This window comes from Takifugu flavidus, chromosome 17, assembly GCF_003711565.1.
Source record: "Takifugu flavidus isolate HTHZ2018 chromosome 17, ASM371156v2, whole genome shotgun sequence".
In the NCBI taxonomy this organism is placed as follows: Eukaryota; Metazoa; Chordata; class Actinopteri; order Tetraodontiformes; family Tetraodontidae; genus Takifugu; species Takifugu flavidus.
Window position 1 is genome coordinate 11,292,537 of NC_079536.1, and position 15,510 is coordinate 11,308,046.

The following is a 15,510-nucleotide window of genomic DNA, read 5'->3' on the forward strand; positions in this document are numbered from 1 at the left end:
ATCCATCCATCCAGCATCCATCCATCCATCTATCCACCCTGCATCCATCCATCCATCCATCCATCCAGCATCCATCCATCCATCCATCCATCCATCCTGCATCCATCCATCCATCTATCCATCCTGCATCATCTATCCAGCCATCCATCCATCCTGGATCCATCCATCCATCCTGGATCCATCCATCCATCCTGGATCCATCCATCCATCCATCCATCCATCCATCATCCTTTCTTTCTCTCTGGAGTAAAGTCTCTGGATAAGAAGGGATTTCAGGAGACCAGGACCTATTTAGGACAGAATCAGTGCATGAACCCTTCAGCACAGTGCACTTATGGGAGATTTGTTCAGAGACCTTCTGTCTGACTGCCACTGGGGGGCTGTTGTTTCTGGGTGCACTGGCAGCTGTGACGTACAGCTGTAAGCGTTCCTCTTATTGCTGTTCGTCTGATGCTATATGATCATAAATATGAGGTATGTGGAACATCAACATTAACTGTGTTGACTGGGAAGCTCACCTTCCTCCAACTTGTCCTCATCACATCCTGTTTTAGTTTGAAGTCTGGTGTCACCCTCACCTTCCTGTCAAGTTTCCCGCCTGTGTGACTGAGTTTCCTGCCCCAATGTGTTCCACCTGTGTCTCCTCTGCCCTTCTGTTCCAGAACAACTTGTAGTTATACTTAAGTGCTCCAACAGCTTTTCTAGTGATTTTCTTCTCAGCCAGAGTATCTGCCTGCCTGGTTTTGGATCTGGACTGAATCTTCTCTGATTTAACCTGAACACTGACTCCGTATTGCTGTGTTCAGGCCTCTTGTGTTCTTCACTCCATTTCCTTCGCTCTTCCATTTTCACATTCTTTCGCAGTCAGAACCTTTTAAAGTGGTCAGAGACAGTCTTTTATATTTTGTTTTAGCCGAAAAGCAGACTCTTTTCATAATCATTTACCACTCAACACAATAAAAATGATGTATTTGCCTGCAAAATCCTTAATTTCGAAGCGTTTTGAGATCCCTTGCTTTGAATTCTGATTTCATTCTATCAAGCATCAATGTTAAATCTTCTATAATTAATGACAGAGGACCATTTTGTTCCTGATTTTTATTCATTTATATTTCCATTTTAGTGTTACGGTGTAATTACACCATCCATTAAAGTCAATGTCAGATGGCAAAGAGGGCTGAAATGGCCTCCTTCACACACGTAATATAATAGAAGACTGATTCAATATTTATTCACATGTGTAATATTTCAGAAAGACGTTTCAGAAAGACAAAGTTAAAATCTTTTTCTCTGCTGTTTCCTAATATTTTCTGACAGACTCTTTACCTCTGCACTGTTATTGGTGCATCCCTTTGGTGGGATCACGGCAGGAAAAACCCAAATTGTCCTCAGATTAAAACCTTTCTAGCCGCTGTTCTTCCAGCTTTTCTATGGAAAAGCTGTTTTATTTTCCGTGGCTTTGTTTCTGGGTAAACATCGACACACAATTGAAAGTTTAACATGAATGCTGCAGCCTGGGGGGTTTCACACGGGAACCCTCTCAACAGATGCTTGTATTGTAGAACAAACTGGTCCCTGATGAGCCTATTAAAGTGTACTGTATATATTCTCATGTAAAGTTGGACTAAATAATGTTTTTTGATCCTCTTTCCCCGTGTTGGCAGTGATAAATATGCTTCTCTTCTATTTCCTCTTTTGTCTCCCTTTTGAAGGTTGGATCTTTGGGATGAAGTTGGATCTGTTTCTTTAATAAATCCAGTGGGGTGGGGTCCGTTTTATCAAACTTCCCCCCTTTTCTTGCCTGGGTTACCACAAATCCAATCAGAATGCAGCCCCTAAGCTTTCTGGTTCCACCAAAAAAGGCTGATGGCGTCCCAGCTTGTAAGCTGCCTATCAGATAATGAGAGACTCGAAGATCAGCCGGTGTTCAGCGGCGGGGCCCATCCTGCTGTTTCCACCTGACGTCCAGCGCGTCGGCGTCGGCGGCGCCGGCCCTGTCCATCCTCCCTCCCCGGGGAAATCTCCCGAGAGCAGCTGTCCTTATCAATGTGCCGGCTCCCTGCTCACTGCCTGCCGGAGCTGCGTTCTCCGTGACAGCGCCACTGAGGTGGCGGTAATCTGCCAACACTCCAACAAAATTAAACCACCGACCAGGACGCCGAGGAGCCGACGGGAGAAGGTTTCCGCTTCCCTGGGATGTGGCAGCATAGGACACAGGCGTTCATGTGGGTTTGCATTCGCCAGAAACGCCAATCTGAAGCCGACTCTGTTTCTGCTAAAGGGCCAGTTCACCCCAAATCACCAAAGTGGGCTTCAGGCCCTGTGGTATCTGTGTCCGCGCCTAAATTTCCAGCGTGATCGGCGCCTTGATGCGTGTAAATGCAACAATAAGGCGATATTCAGAGGAAAGTTATGGGATGGGTGGTTTCAGAGATCATGACAAACATAGAACCTGAATGTGCCTGACATCAATATGATTGACAGGACAGTTTTAGATGCTGAATCATAATAAATGCATATAATGAGTTAAGCAGCAGCATGTACCTACAGGCTTAAACTGGGAGATATTGGCTCATCAATATTCAAGACCCTAACCCTAACCGTATCTATGGAGACGAGGTTGAAGCCTGGAGTCCCAAATGAAATCCTTCTATGATTCAGGTCACATATGGCAAAAACTGTAGATGTCACACCTGTGGTTGGGATTAAAGTGTTATTTTTAATAGCATCTGTATGTGTGGAGGTATTAATACCGTCGCTAACACTGATTTTGTGTAAAATATAACCTACTTCCTGCATATGAAAGCCACATCCTCCTCCTTTGAGCGATCTTGGGGACTGAGCACAGCTCATGCAGCTAAAACAAGGAGAGACGAGCGGCACGAGGATTAGATAAAGTCTGGCACGCGCAGAGATGCTAATGAGCAAGGCATGGGAAGAGAGTGAAAAGGGGGAAAAAAGGACCTGAACATAAACAGATGAAAACAGAGAGGAGGTGGATATAAAATGATTAAGGGGTGTGCTGTACCGAAAATTCAGGCTTTAGAAAACACTCAGAGGGGCGTCAGATGTCTCTGCACAGGCTGCCTAAATATGTGCTTTTACCTGCCATCAACAGAAAGAGTTGTGAGCATTAAGGGAAGAACAGTCTCAGTTTAGAGGGCAGGTGCTCCACACTCAACACTCATATGTGAGCAAAGCAAATTATTCACCACTTAGCCTAAACATATTTTTACCCCCATCGATAAGCGACGCTTGTCGCGCTGGAATCAAGGGACCTGTGGACCGTGGACCCGTCTGAGAGCTGTTGATGGTAAATGGGGGGTTAACCTGCTCCCTGCTTTAAATCTCCTGATGGTCTTCTCCCTGGCCCCTTCATGTCCGGAGCCTCTGAGTCTGGACACTCCGACTGAGGGCCAAAGTGCTGCTGGCTCACACACACACACGCGTACACACACACACAGAAGGACATCTCTTTTGTAAACCCCCTGGCACATAAAGTGCACTTGCTTTGATCACATGTAGCCGGTGTATATATAGCAGCAAATATGGGGAGAACCTGATATCATTTAAAAACGATTGATTTTCAACGTTTTCATCGGGGGGAGCGCGTTTCAGTAATATGACGCTTGCACTGTGGGTCCCCGTTCAATCAATTAAGCTCCTCTTTACTCTTAATGTGCATGTTTTTCCAAAGTAATTAACTCAAGAGCTGTTGCATTAATAGAATTTGGATTTCAATCGTGGTTAAATCGGCAACACGGCCACTGTGAGCCGACATCCAGCCTGGAAACTGACGGTTCAGAGCTGCCACCGACCCGGACGGGCTCGGGATGTGCGATGAGGCGCGAAATCTGGAGGAAGCCTCCATCCGTACCATCGTCCTTTCCTGGGAGAAATTCAACATAAGAAATCTTTACATATGCAATAGAGGACTTGATAACTGTGCAGTTATTTTTCAGACATTATATTTACAGGCCAACACATTTGCATGCAGCAGTCTTTACGCACATGCAGACATTTGTGCAGATTTGTATGCTGATTTTGTCTCCTCTTTACAGATAAATACAGCCATTTACACCCAATTTCTGTATGTAACACCTCTTCCAGACTGCTTAGGAATTTGCATTCTCCACAACATGTAGAAGAGAATAATGCGAGGTGAGTCGTTACACAAAGGGAGTGAATGCGTGGGGAAAAGGCCCTCTCTCAGCAGTATTAGTTTATAGGTAGTTATAATGGCTGACATAAAAACAGAGGGGAATGAATGGTCCCATCACCTCACACAGGCTCTCGGTGCTGTTTTACCGTCTTCGTGCTCCACGATGATTACAACAGCAGCACAGTGGGAGGTGAAATAAGGCTGTGTAGCCGGCTCTGTAGCTAGCATCAGATGACTTAATCAGGCCATAAAGAAGGCCTTACTTACAGATGCAGCGTTGCCCCTGTGCTCCGCATTTCATCAGCCCCAGGGAAGGATGAAATATGCTTCGGTTGAAGGTAATGTGCCCTATCTCTGTCCAAGCTGGTGACAAATTTATAGCCCCCTTGACTATTTACAATCCATCCGAGCCGTGATGATGTGGCCCGTGTTATTTAAGCTGCAGCGGCGCAGCCGCACTGATGATGCTGCGGTTGTGAGCTGCCTGAAAAATAAGCACCTTCAAAATACAGGAGAAGAATCAAACCTGTTGGCTGCGCACGTCCGGCTGCGTGGTGCGATTAAAGGAGTCGGAGGAGATGTCATCATATACAGATCGATTGTATTCATGGCTGAAATTGTATGATTTTCTGTATGGAGGCGTTTTCCTGGATCGTGGGGATGAACGTGCACGTTTGTGGACTAAAGTGGCTGCAGAAAACCCAGCCGCACACGTTTCAACGCTTAATTCTGCTCATTCAACAATAAACAAATTTATTCAAACCCGAGATGGGTGATATTTCTCCAAAATGCTGCGGAATTTCTCAGGAATGTACCAAACTAATCACAGTTAATGACCTTCATTAAGCATTTTCCAAACGTCTCAACACCAATGAAGTTACTACTGATGCAGCCCAAATATACGCAACCAGAGACGAAGAGCTGTGGCGCTCACGTTTTTAACCTGCTTCAGATTAGATGTGGAAAACCTTCATTGTGGCTGTTGCCTTATTAATGAGATTTGACGCCTCATTTATTTAGCTGCTGTAGCAGAATAAACGGAATTGAGGTGATTAAGCCATTCATGAAACCACTGATGACCAGAAGACGCCATCTTTAATCCCACCCGCTCCTGGCTATCATTTTTACGGTGATCTATACATTTAAATCAGGCTTTTCTCCAACACGTTCTTCTCCTCTTGTTACGGGATGGCAGCTGAGCGTCTGCCACCGGGAGGTTTAGCGTTAGCTGTGATGAGGAGGAGGAAGAGGAAGGAGAAACGATGTAGCTAGCTTAGCGGAGCTCTTTGAGTGTTTTGAAATCGGCAGATGCAGTCACTTCCCGCATTAAACAGCTGGCATGTTTTGTGTTTGCCTTCACCACTTTGATTTCCTGCCACCGTTGGCACATTTGTCAGCTGAATCCTGAACCTGACCCGTGGGTGTGGATGTTGCGTGTCTGGGAATTCTCATCAGGACTAATGGATGATTCTCCCAGCCCATCTGGGTGCCCATATGCCAGCGTCACCAAATTAGGTTTGCTTTCCTGGCCCTTAACACAGTTGTTGGTTCTTATTAGTGGAGGTTTCCAGAATAATGACACCAATAACTTCATCTCCAACTTTTATTGGGACGTCACAGTGAAGCACCTCATCGTGACCTTCGTCCCAGTGAGGAATGGATGCAATGTTACCTCCGGTGGACTGAATACCAGCCACTTTCCTTTTGGTGATAAAACAGATGACAGATATGAGGTATAAGCAGAATGTTCCGCTGCACACAGACCCCTCGACCTCGCAGGAATCAGCCAGGGCTTCGGCATTCCCTGAAGGCTTCTCAGCCTCTCCCAACATCCTTCACTTCCTCTCTGTGTCAATAAAATTCCCTTCCACTTGTCCTGCTCACAAACTTCTCTGGGCAATGGCTCAGAAATGATGATTTCCTGTTGTACGGTGTCTTTCCCAGCCACTGCCCATCAGTCACCTGCACACAGTTTACTCTGTCGGCTGTAGCCTCGGGTCCCTGGCCTCCTTCACTCCATCTCCTGCCCCCCCCCCCTATCTGCACTTCCTCTTGCTTTCCCACTCCATCCTCCAGTCACCTCAGTGCCTTTGTGATCAGAGTGACAGCCTTTACAATATGCCAGTGTGCATCTACCTCACCTTTAAATATTTAAATAAAATGCCAATGAAGGGTGAGTCTCTGGGGAGCGACGGGAGGAAGCTTGCTGTGAATTTTTCCTGCCTCCTTTTATTTGATTCTCTTTCCAGGCAGGACAAAAGGCTAAACAGCCACACTAATTACCATCGGCACCGTGGAGAAGAAAGTTAAACAAACAGGGAAAAGGCGCATACATATTGGATGTTTGAACACCCACCACTGTGACCTGCGAGAACCTCTTTTTCTTTCTTTCTTTTTTTTTGCTTTTGCTGAAAAAGTGAAGAGTTCTGTGAAGTAGCTGCAAATAACCGAGGCAGCGATAATAAGAAAAAAAACGTCTTTGTATCGTGAGTGGGATGGCAAGGAAAGTGTGAAAGCTGTTATTTTAGTCAATGTTACAATCAAACATTCCAACTTCTAATAACGAGACGGCTGCAGCGGACGTTGGTGCAGGAGGAAGGCGGATTTTTGACGTCACCCCCGAATGATTCATCTTAATAACAATGCCTCTTCCCTGGTGCCAGCGCGTTCTTGGCAGCGAGGCCTTCAAGGAGCTAAAAATTCCCATCCAAACCATGATCCACCCTCCATCGCTGCGTCCATCCAGTATTCTTCAGGTCTCTGTTAGAAGATGAACCCACCGTTGGCGGACAAAGGTCGTGTGATGAATCTTTGCTCTGTAGACAGGACTAATCCTCTCACCTGGTTCTGAATGACCAGAACCCCGCTCACTCCTCACAGCTGCAGCTAAACAGGTTGAGTTATTTGTTGACCATATTTTAACTCCACAATTATGCGTAAAAATACTCTAAACGTGATCAAAACAACCTGTTTAAGCACTCATTTGAGATAAATGTCCCCTCAGTTGTCCCTCGCACTGGGGCAACAATTAATTTATTTTATCTGAACCGGCTATAAAGGAAGTGTAGTTAAACCCCTCGGATCCAGCTGATAACAGATGATATCTACAATGAGTGACTAAGTGCTGTAACTGATGGGAAGTTTTCATCATCGCCCTCCACCGCTGTGATACCACATTTCATTACTGTAAAAGAAGCTTCTTTAGTAAACATGCCCAAAAATCATTGGGAGGATGGATAACAGAGCTGCCATCCCTCTGAAGGGAACATTCGTCACCACGACTACAGTGAAACAAGAGATCTTTGGAGGGTTTGTTATAAATCTGCAGAAACTTGGACAAAAAAAATCACACGTCTGTGTGTGTATGTGTGTGTTGCTACATATCGAGGACCAAGATACTCACTCTACTAGCAATGTGAGGACATGTTTGGGAAATGAAGACATTTTGGCCATTCCTCACAACGTCAGAGGACGTTTGAGGGTGTAGACGTGGTTTTAAGGTTGAGGTAAGAAATGTGTTTACAGTCCGGGTCAGGGTAGAGGGTGTGTTTGATTAAGGTTGGGGTTAGGGGATGAGTTCTATCTATGATGGTCCTCACAAAGATAGAAGTGCAAGCGCACGTGTGTGTGTGGATGTGTGTGTGTGTGTTCAGAACTGGTCAACACGCACGGATGTAGCAGCAGGAAGGTGCCCGTGCCACGAGGGAGAGCCGGACTCTGAGGTTCTGGTGTCGGTTCTGAAGCAAAGGCTCTGTGTTACCAACCTGGCCGTATGGCCTCCTTCATTCTGCAGTCCGGAAAAAGAAATGTAGAAACTAGATGTAAAAATGTAAGTTGTTGATTGTGACACAACTGGAGGAACTCTGGTTCCACTGGGAATCGAACCCAGGACCTTCTGCGTGTAAAGCAGACATGATGACCTCTACACCATGGAACCATGCTGCTGAGTGTAATGAAATATGGCTGTTGAAGTGTGTGTGTGTGTCTGTGTGTGTGTGTGTGTTGTATCTGCAGCGAACTTTCACCCCTCCATCAGGAAGCGTGGATGAGTATCGTGCAGCAGTAAAGTGTTTTTTCACCTGCGGTTTGGAGTTTGTCGGATCTCAATTGGGCGGATTGTTAACACAGATGGTTAAAGACGACCGTGACGTTTGTTTTCTTTCGTGAGGTTTGCTGTGTAAAAGAGAAGTGATTCGGTGATTTGCTTTGAGCTTTACATCGACGGACGATGTGTCAGGAATCGCTCATGCACGCGGCGGCTGTTTGGCCAAAGGTCCACGGAAGCTGTCATATTTCATGCATTTAACCGCGTGACACGTACAGCATTCATAATCAGTCCAAGCGTCCTCAGTACAGCGGCAGAGCGGCGCCTCCGTTCAGCTCAGATGCTCCCAGAGACAAGAAAATCGACACCGCGGGAGAGGAATCGAATATTGTTGGACAGGGTGGGACAGAAGACGCCACGTCTTCCTCTCGTCTCACAGGCAGAGGTTCCGCGTTGGTGGAAGAGCCAGCCCTGGGAAAGATGTGTGTTTGACCTGTCGCGATTAAAGCACGATTAGATCTCCTTACGTGGATGTTGGGGACGCTGGAAGGCGACTGCAGATACGCGTAGCCTGACAGGAAGCAGATGTGAGACCCATCGCTTCTTTGTGACCCCCTCCCCACTGCTGACAAGATAAACACCGGCTGGATCAGCAGAGGGCCGTCCAGCGATGGAGAATAGAGGTGACATCATTATATGCTGAAATATTAGCCCTGGTGCCAGCAGCCCGTCCTCATAATCCCCTCACTTCTCCGTTGTCCTGCTCTGCATATTCATCGACAGCATGATCTTCTCGTCGTGTACCCAGGAGGATCCCAGGGATCATCTCAAGTGTTCGTCTGTGCTCGCTGTTTATCTGGCCTAAGATGATTCCAGGCGTTAGGGTGCAGAACCGGAGAAGCCAGAGCTCAACCGGGTGTGCGCATACATGATTTATCTGATTTACATGTGCACGCGTAGGAAAGGTGACTTTAATTTCTGACACGTTGAGTTTCAGAATGACGATGGTGTCAGAGGAGGACAGGCGTTCCTTTGCTCTTGCAGAGGTCGTAGGTCGGCGTTGGTGGTCTGTTAACCAGCAGCAGCGCACGTCTCCTGCTGCTACGACTCTTTTAGATTAAGACTCAATGCGATGCCGCGTCATGTCCCGGGGACCTTCTCTCCCTTCTTAGTGCTCTCTCATCTTTATTGATGCTACTCCGTCCCGCTGATCGGACCTGCACACGTCCATTCAACACGCCAATCTGGATAAAGCGAATGCGAACGGCGTGCTGTTATGTTTCGGCATTTATTTTCAGTCACGCTCGGAGCCACGGGCTTTTCCTTCCGATCAGAAACGGTGATTGTGGCTCTGGAGGCTGTCAGGAAGCTGAAAGGTCAGTGTTGATGACTGCAAATATGTCTGACAGTCCACTGCAGGCCTCCTGTTATTATATGCATATGGGTTTTTTTTAACATGCACACGCCGTGGAGAACGTTCTGACCGGTTTCAGCAGAACCAGAGATGTGAACAGTCGCCAAGAATCTGGCCGTTGTCCTGGCAGCAGCAGAAAGCATCTGATGGTTTTTGTTTTCTTTGTTTTCCACATTTAAATGATGTTTTTGTCAGAGCAACCCAGAGATTCGCCTTCATCTGCTTTAAATTCATAGTGACCTGGAGCATCTTAAGCAAAGGTGCAAATATTCCTCCGTTTAATGCCAATTAAACTGTTCTCTCAACAGCTCCAGCCCTCCTGGGGCACCGCAGCTTTTTTGATTGGGAAATAAAAGCACAGTTGGATCACAAGGATTGGAATTAGCTCTCTCATATCACATGATTCTCATGTTGGATCTTCACTCGCTGTATTTATTGTGATGAGGATCGGAGCTATCTAGGTTGACCCGGCTCAGCTGGATGCTGTATTTCCGGCTGCGCCAAGAAATTCCTGCCTGTGATCGCAGCCGTCCCCAAGCGGATATATGTTTACCATTGAGGAGCCCAGAGCTAGCGAGAAGGCAGAGTCAACTTCATCATCAATAAAGCCCGAAAAAACTTTACTTAAAGGTCAACATCAAACATTTTCTCCTTGGCTCCAGGCAACAGGATCCTCTCCTTTATTTTCTGTAGCGCCACTCATCAAACAGCCCATCATTAATAGATTTACAGAGAAATATTCACTTTTCTGTGACCGTTAGAGTGCTGGGACCTCAATCCCCCAACAGCCAAGTGAAGAAAGACCAACGAGGGGCCGCAGATACGTGAGCCAGGGAGGATTATCCATATAGGTTCACTTCCTTCGGGCCGTATTTAATCACCTGCTACACTGACGCCGGAAGGTGGAAGCTGCTACGGCCAGCGGGCAAATCGCAACGGTATGAGCTCTCTGGCTGAACCCTCTGAGGAAGGCAGACGCTGTCTTTAGGCAGGGCGCGATGAGGGAAACGTGTGAACAAGGCTGGTCTCCGTCAGGGATGTGAAGATTCACACGCTCCAGCCGAGTGGGTGAAGGTGTAGAATTGCTACATTTGTGTTATTTAGTGTGGCGGCGATTTTCTACCAAATAAATATGTTCCGGGTCAAAGTTGAAGTTGTTGTTGTGAATTTTATTCAAACAACCTCTGAATGCCACGTGAGTCCAGAGACATGAGAAACATTTATGGTCATGAGAACTTGGAGCCATCAAGGTCACGCTAAGAGCAGAACACAATGGCGGATTCATGCGTGAGGCTCAGAAAGCTATTAGGTCACTTCTGCGCTAATTTCCCTCAGAATTCCGTCTGCACGAAGCCGCAGACGTAACCCGCAACCAGCCTCTGGTGCTGTGGAAAAACAGGGCAAATCTAAATTCACCTCAGCCGTGGCGTCAGACAGACGCTTATTACTCCAGTCAGAGTGATGAGAATGCAGCACGACAACAAAGGCGTGGGCCATTCAGCATGAAATGAGCAGCGTTTGTCGATTCATCACCTTTATTTAGGAGGAGTTTTCACTGTTTGGAGGACTTGATCAATACTTTATCAGCATTTAGCGTTACTGTGTGGTTTAAGCTGGAACCACTGAGGTTAATTTAAAACTTGAAGAGCGGCCGATTCGGCGATAAAAACATGCAACGTCAGAGCCGAAGATGCCTCCCATCAGCTGCAGAACAGGTGTGCCCATGACATAAATGCAGAATTATCATCCAATCAGCACTAGAGTGACTAATCTGTTAAAGCTAATCTGACATCTGTGAGCCGGTGAGTTCTACTGGGATTCATTAGGCCTGATGATGAAAATAATTAGTTGTTATTGTGACTGTTGTGAAGCCCAGTGCAGGACGCTATGTTTGCTTTCAGACCCGGTTTGGACTCACAGACAGTGTTTAGGGTCTGGAACTACCTATGGCTAACAGTGGGGTCAAAAAGATTAAAATGCAGGGGTTTAAATGCGTTTTTAATTGATTAGATAGAAATCTGAGCCTGGCATTTGAGCACAGACCTTTATTTCCTAGTTTTCATTTCCTCACCTGTATTTAAAAACCTGCCCGGCTTCCCGCGGTCGTTGTCTTTATCCCTGTCAAAACGCCCCATTTGAAGAATATCGTCACTGTCCTTACAGCATCATCCAGCCGTGCACACCCTGTCCCGATTGCAGTCCTATCGCGGCCGGTTCCCGTTGTAGAGTAATAAAATGAAATATACCTGCTGTCACTCACAGCTTCATATCCCGCCAAGAGAATGTGGACCCGGCGGTTGAAAGGCTGAGCGATAAGGAGGCTGTATGATTGCTGGTGTGCCCTCTTCAGGGACATACAGTAGCGCACCCGTCCCCTGCTGGAGTGATGTTTGCAGTATTAATAGCAGCTGAATGGACCACAGGCCACGACGGCGTGTGTAAATCATCACATGCGCGGCAGAATTATCCTGCTATAATGAGTTCGCAGGCTCATATTACAGCATCCATGAAATCCGGTTCTTTGAAGTTGTGATATTAACTGAAACTGCGAACTGGTCAACACACACGGATGTAGCAGCAGGAAGGTGCCCATGCCACGAGGGAGAGCCGGACTCTGAGGTTCTGGTGTCGGTTCTGAAGCAAAGGCTCTGTGTTACCAACCCGGCAGAACGGCCTCCTTCATTCTGCAGTCAGGAAAAAGAAATGCAGAGACTCGATGTGAAAAAATAAGTTTCCCTGAATGTGACACAACTGGAGGAACTCTGGTTCCACTGGGAATTGAACCCAGGACCTTCTGCGTGTAAAGCAGACATGATGACCTCTACACCATGGAACCATGCTGCTGAGTGTAATGAAATATGGCTGTTGAAGTGTGTGTGTGTGTGTGGGGGGGGGGGCTGTTCAGTCACGCAATTCTGGTTAAATCAAAGCAGTTTCTACCTTTTTTAAGTACCGTATTTTCACGACTATAAGGCGCACCTAAAACACTGAGATTTTCTCAAAAATCGACGATGCGCCTTATAATATGGAGCGCCTTGTGTGTGGACTGAGTTCCAAAATCTGCTGTGCCTTTGGTAGGTGCACTACGGTAAACGCTCCGCCAATCGATTAGCGGCACACCTACGCGTAAGGATCCTCTAAAATGGTGCCAGTCAAGCGAGACGCGTATGAATGAGGCTTACTTTAAACTACAGGCCATCGAATATGCGGCTGAAAATGGCAATCGAGCAATCTTAGTGTTTTCACTTTATGAGGAGGCGGCATCTCTCCATACGCGCGAGGACAACTGTTGCGCAGCGGCTGCCTGCGGATTACCAGGAGAGGGCGGCCATCTTCCCTAACCCTAACCCTAACCAGGAGAGGGCGGCCATCTTCCCTAACCCTAACCTAACCAGGAGATGGCGGCCATCTTCCCTAACCCTAACCCTAACCAGGAGATGGCGGCCATCTTCCCTAACCCTAACCCTAACCAGGAGAGGACGGCTATCTTCCCTAACCCTAACCCTAACCCTAACCCTAACCCTAACCAGGAGAGGGCGGCCATCTTCCCTAACCCTAACCCTAACCAGTAGAGGGCGGCCATCTTCCCTAACCCTAACCATGAGAGGGTGGCCATCTTCCCTAACCCTAACCCTAACCCTAACCCTAACCCTAACCCTAACCCTAACCCTAACCAGGAGAGGGCGGCCATCTTCCCTAACCCTAACCCTAACCAGAGAGGGCGGCCATCTTCCCTAACCCTAACCCTAACCAGGAGAGGGTGGCCATCTTCCCCACCTACTGCCGCGACAAGATAACCGCGCCCAGCCACATTACCAACATGGATGAGATCCCTTTTTCATGCTTTTCTATTATTTCTTGCTTCAAAATAGCACTCTTCTTCTTCTTTTCTTCTTTTTCACTTTTCTCCATCACTTTCCTGGGGTCCTTAGCGAGTAAAAGTTAAATGAAGGCAACGCTGGGATACACACATACCTGTACATATTGACGTCCCTCCTAGCCAATGGGATGACAGGAAGATGCTAGGCGATAGCCAATGGCAGAGCAGCTACAAGCATGTTTACGTTTGCTAAACTCCCGAGCTGCGAGTAGCAGCGGTAGCGTATTTTTGCCTTTCGTATCCTGAAATTTCTTTCGTAACAAGAGGAAATATTTTCCCGTTCAGACGTTTCGTAACCCCCCCCAACAGGACCTCCTCCACCAGGAGGTGACCTAAAGTCTTTCTAGTTCTAGACCGAACCACGACCACCATGTCCTTCCAACACGCAGGTGCTGAGGTTGTTGAAGGAAGGAAGGAAGGAAGGAAGGAAGGAAGGAAGGAAGGAAGGAAGGAAGGAAGGAAGGAAGGAAGGAAGGAAATGAAATGAAATGAAGTCTGAGGAAAAGCAGAGCCCATCAACAGGAGGCAGGAAGCCTCCTGCGTAATGATAAGGGTCTGTTGTGTGTGTGTGTCTCCTTGACTATTAATTCGATGACTCCCTCCTCTCAACCACGCCATTGGAGAGGCTTTAGCTAACGAAATAGATAAACAACTCTGATTTCTGGTCTTTACAAGCACACAACAGTGACCTGCAGCGTTCCCTTTGAGTGGAGAGCACGAGGAACGTTCCTGGAGATGCTCAGACTGAGCAGCAGCTTGTGCTTAAATTACTTCCATCAGACCTTAAAGAAGCGATTTGTCAGATGTTGAGTCTCCTGCTGGGCTTAGCTGAGTAACAAAAGGGGGGGGCGCTCTCTGTTTGGAACGCTTTGATCCAATCCAATGTGTTCTTGTTACTTCCAAATGAACACGAGGGAAAGCAGCAGAGAACCATTAGGATTATTTACAGCTTATTAGCCAGATGCAGCGGGACGTTGCGTAGCGCCGTGCTGTTCAGGCTGCCACTTTGAACCGCATCCTGGGATCCTCCAGCGGAATCTTGTCATCTCTGCTGCGTCGGATGTCAGCGCACGTACGTCCAGGCTCTATGCAAACCTCCTTACGGGCTCTCTGGGGACAGAAAATGGCCAACTTTAACTAAATATTCTGTGCAGCAGACCAGAGGAGCCATTAAGGAAGGAGGTGTAACGGTAGCTCTGAGCACAGAGCCTCCCTAATTAGAGGTCAAGATGGAGGTGCACGTGTGGAACGGAGAGGCTGCTGTAGATGGATGAGGCCATTGTTTGAGGAGGAACTAAAAGTGCAACGACACTTAAAAGTGAGTGATGTCACGGAGGGAGCAGCAGCAGCTCCCCACACAGGGAGGTGTTACCGTGCAGCCAAAGTTCAGCAGGATTCCGACCGTCTAGATGTTCCCCAGCTGCCTTTATGTGCCGTTAACTTGAGAAACACATGATGCAGAAAGTGTGTTTTAATTGGCGGCGCTGATGGTTCGGCTGAAGACGATGTTTCAGTGGGACGGGCCCGGAAATGAAGCTCAGGTGTTCCACACGCAGCAGAAACTGAGAGGTTAAATTAAAATGCCTTCTCGCCTTGTCCGCCCACAGCCCATTAAAATCACGAATGCACTTTTAACATCATTTAAAATCGGCTTTGTGTTCATATCATAACCATTACGCAGAAATGCCCCATTGACACCCATCAAAGCTCAGGATTGACAAAGAAAAATCCCCATAATCTTCTTTTAATGAGTCTACAAATCCTTAAAAAAAGAGATAAATAACCCTGCAGATGGGTGATGTGTGAATTTCACTCTTTTCAAGGATGCAATATTAATAAAAGGATCTTAAACCTTTATTTCAGTGTGAACTTTTCACTACATTTGTACTACTCATGTCTACGTTCGAGAGAACTTGTCAATTGGAGCCAAAGTTGCGTGACAACATGCTGCAAAACCCCTCATCTGTCTGTCCACTACCTGCCACCGGACGGCTACAGCTCAGCAGAAT

The 15,510-nt window shown here is 47.1% G+C and overlaps 2 non-coding genes across 2 annotated transcripts; both read right to left on the reverse strand.

Annotated features, from left to right (window-relative positions):
• Positions 1 to 8,026: 8,026 nt before the first annotated feature.
• On the reverse strand, positions 8,027 to 8,099 carry trnav-uac (transfer RNA valine (anticodon UAC)). Its single transcript has one exon. It is a non-coding gene; the product is annotated as a tRNA-Val (tRNA).
• A 4,285-nt stretch (positions 8,100 to 12,384) lies between these two features.
• Positions 12,385 to 12,457, reverse strand: trnav-uac (transfer RNA valine (anticodon UAC)). The gene has a single exon. It is a non-coding gene; the product is annotated as a tRNA-Val (tRNA).
• Between the last annotated feature and the right edge of the window lie 3,053 nt (positions 12,458 to 15,510).